This window comes from Sardina pilchardus, chromosome 1 (assembly GCF_963854185.1).
Source record: "Sardina pilchardus chromosome 1, fSarPil1.1, whole genome shotgun sequence".
Classification (NCBI taxonomy): Eukaryota; Metazoa; Chordata; class Actinopteri; order Clupeiformes; family Clupeidae; genus Sardina; species Sardina pilchardus.
This window is the reverse complement of record NC_084994.1, coordinates 8,877,874-8,881,520: the sequence shown is the minus strand read 5'-3', so window position 1 is coordinate 8,881,520 and position 3,647 is coordinate 8,877,874. Positions and strand designations below refer to the sequence as shown.

At 37.6% G+C, this 3,647-nt stretch overlaps 1 long non-coding RNA gene across 1 annotated transcript; it reads left to right on the top strand.

The window, feature by feature from the left end:
• Positions 1 to 805: 805 nt before the first annotated feature.
• LOC134098022 (uncharacterized) lies at positions 806 to 2,405 on the top strand. Its single transcript, XR_009940995.1, has 6 exons — positions 806 to 843; positions 987 to 1,123; positions 1,217 to 1,282; positions 1,394 to 1,598; positions 1,924 to 2,080; positions 2,176 to 2,405. It is a non-coding gene; the product is annotated as an uncharacterized LOC134098022 (long non-coding RNA).
• Positions 2,406 to 3,647: the final 1,242 nt, after the last annotated feature.

The following is a 3,647-nucleotide window of genomic DNA, read 5'->3' as shown; positions in this document are numbered from 1 at the left end:
CAATGGTTATCTCCAAGCTGGACTACTGCAATTCCCTGTTAGCTGGCCTACCTGCTTGCGTATTAAGACCACTACAGTTGATTCAGAATGCTGCAGCACGACTGGTCTTCAATCAGCCAAAAAGGACACATGTAACCCCTCTCCTAGTTACTCTCCACTGGCTCCCTATAGTAGCCAGAATTAAATTTAAATCTCTCACTCTGGCTTATAGGACACTGACTGGATCTGCTCCTAGCTACTTCAGTTCTTTGATGAAGATGTACATTCCCAACCGCCCATTGCGATCTTCTGAGGAGCGTCTGTTATGTCGACAAACCATTCATGCTAGGTCAAACTGTAGATCCTATTCTTCAGTGGTTCCGTGTTGGTGGAATGAGTTGCCCAGTGCTCTCCGTTCCAGCAACAGTTTTGGATCTTTCAAGAGGGGTCTTAAGGCATATTTGTTTAATATGCACTTAATCTTTTGAGCGTTTGTTATGTGTTATGGTTCGTATAATAGTATTGTTTTGTTATAATTTGTCCATTGTTAGAATTTGACATTTATTCTGCTATTGTCCTTAAATTTAGCCTTACCATGCTATAGTTATTGTTATTATATAATTAACTGAGTGACTTATTTGATTGCTATTCTCAAGTTTTTATTTCTCATTAGGTTAGTGCTTAATTGATTGTTTTATTGATAATATTGCTATTCTCCCTTTTTGTAATTGTTCACTGTTATTTAATTTGTATTGTTATTTTTTTGTATGTCGCTTTGGACAAAGGCGTCTGCTAAATAACCATAACCATAACCATAACCATAACCAAAAGATGTAGTGATGGCCTGGGATGTCTAATAACAAGGTAATCATCTAGCAGCTAATAATCAAGATATTCATGTATGTACTGTAAGTATCATTCCTTAGTTCTGTTTTTATGTAAGCTAAAGAAACTTTTTATGTAACATTTATGCTGAGTGAGCTTCATAATTTTGTCTTTACCTACAGGAAACATTACTGGAGTGGCTACATATCAAGCTCAAAACAGAGAGGTCTCCTTTGCTGAATTTGAAAATTGTACATGAGACGAAATAAACAAGTTTGGGAACAAAAGATGGAACCGCCTTTGGAGGAAGTAACATCAGGTGTCTTTTTTAAACACTCTTGCCTGCATTTTCCCTATGTGTGCCTGTTAGCCAGTACTCCTAATTGTATGAATTTCTTATGACTAATTTCAGAGAGCAAAGAGGCGAATAGCATAATATATCACAATATCCTCTGGCAATTTGGAAACAACAAAAGAGGTTTGCAATTTTTTTGGTGCTCTTAAAAAATATTGATTTGAGAACATTTACAACATCATTACACACACACTCAATACCAGTTCTTCCTGCTTTGTTAATATTTTCTCTCAGATTTCGTTGGACTCAGAAGTTGTTGGGGAGGATGACTTCAGTTTCAGAGAGCACATTGATTAATGACGAGCTGCGCCGGCGACAGCCAGGCCTCCCCAACATTATGGACCGTATGAAGCACAAGCTATACCAGAGGGTGGAGAACATGAGCAAACCAGCTGAGGAGGTGGTCAAGATGTTCCCCTTTCTGAAAGTGTAAAAACTTGTAAGTAGCCAGTAGTGATATTGCATTGATGTGATTTCAGTATGGTTGATGCCAGGCATTTTAATTTGCAATTTGGAAACCATAATGTAACCTTCAATTTACAACACACTCTAACTAATTTAGTACCTCCTCATAATGTCTGCTCTCTCATCCGCTAGTAACAGTATTGACTGATGCAGTAGTAGTTCCTAGCTAAGGTGTTATCTGTAGCTTGAATGTTATTCCTTGTTCTGTAAATTGCTTTGGATATAAGTGTCTGCTAAATGAATAAATGTTAAATGTTATTGTAAATGTATGTTTGTATCTATTTTTATGTTTGTTGTAGATGCATCATGAAATGAGGTTGCGTTTTGGTCAGGACTTGGAGCTAAGCCTTTAACATGCCCTTAGTGTGATGACACCCAACATTATAAGAGTCGCTCAAAGAGGGAGTCAGAGGTGGCTGCTGTCAAGCCTGCAGGGAACAGAGGATAACACAGACGGTATGTTACATCTTTGGTGTCCCTCCTGCTCCCTTCAATTGTATTCGTAAAACTATGGATTTATGCTAATTTGTTTCTTTTCTCTGAAATTTCAGATTTACAAAGAAGTGCTACTTTACTTATTCAAGGAGACCTCCAAGTTTCTGCACTGCTTAGATGAGGTATGTGTTTGCAGCCATTCTGGGAACTGTGGTGGCTTTAAACAAACCAGACTAATTCTTGATTATGCTTTTTATACATACACCAGCTTGCCAAAAGGAGAAGAGAATTGCCACCTGTAGTTCAGTCAGTATTATTTTACTCTGGAAGTTGAGCGCACCCTCCGATACGCAAAATGAACCTTAGCCATATGCATTCTGTGTTATTTACTATTTATGTCTTCTGTTAAAGTTGCGCCATGAAATGATGACCCGGCATGGGGTCGATGTAAGCAACCTAACAACCGTGTTAGAGGGAGTGGCACACAAGATCGTCCAAGCAATGAGGGACAAGAAAAATCCCAAACCAATCTCGCCCACCCTACTGGATGATTCTGAGGCTGGAATGAAGAGTGAGTTCTCTTTATCCGCAAACCTGAAAACTCAAAGAACATTATTGTTACAGTGACCTTGAATAGGCTTAATTGACTATAAATTACTCTGTCATAACAGATGCTGCCCTACTGTTGCTGCCAGACCTGTTCAGGGAGAACAGCAACTTCATGTTCTGTATAGAGGTATGTATGTGCTCTGTGTTCTTGCAGATAGTTTCAGTAAATATTTCTTATTTACAATGGAATAGCTCTTGTCCAAAAGGCAATATATCCAATGATTTAATGTTTGAATTTGGTTTATACAAAATAGTATTAACCCAGTTCCAATTCTTCTGATGCCGTCTTAATTTTCATGACATTTATGAAAATTAGTTTTATTGTGTTTTGGAAAATAATCCTTAAATTACAAGTCCTGATATTCTGATATTCCTTTGTCCCACAGGAACCAGTCAGCCCTAACCCGACCATCGTATTCCACAGGTCTCTGAACGCCCTGAAAGCTGATTGCATTAGCATCCATCTGGATGGAGAAACCATTGTCAAATCAACATTGTCCATAGCGGAAGCAATAGAGTGTCTGTTCTGTGTATACTATCTTTTTAATATTTAATATCCCACCCCCATAATCAACACACTTACTTTCATTGAAAAAGTCTTGCTAAAAATGTCCTGCAACAACACAAAGATTCCCCTCCCTGTCCTGTGTCTTTGTCTTTGGTCTTTGGTGTACTTGGTTGTTTGTCTTCTGTGTGTTATTTTTTTTTTTTTTTTGATGATGATGACTTTGCTGCCACTCTTGGCCAGGACTCACTGCAACTTATCTTGCAAAAACACACACACACATAGATATAGTAGTTTTGGATGAATTAATGTAAAATACCTTGAAATAAACAGAAATTATCTTTCAAAGCCTGTGTCCTTCACTTCATAACATTGTTCATACAAGGAGAGATGTTTAAAGACTGTTCTTATCTTTGATACAAGTCTTCATAAGGTTTGACAAAAACATTATGGATTTAATAATAATAATAATAA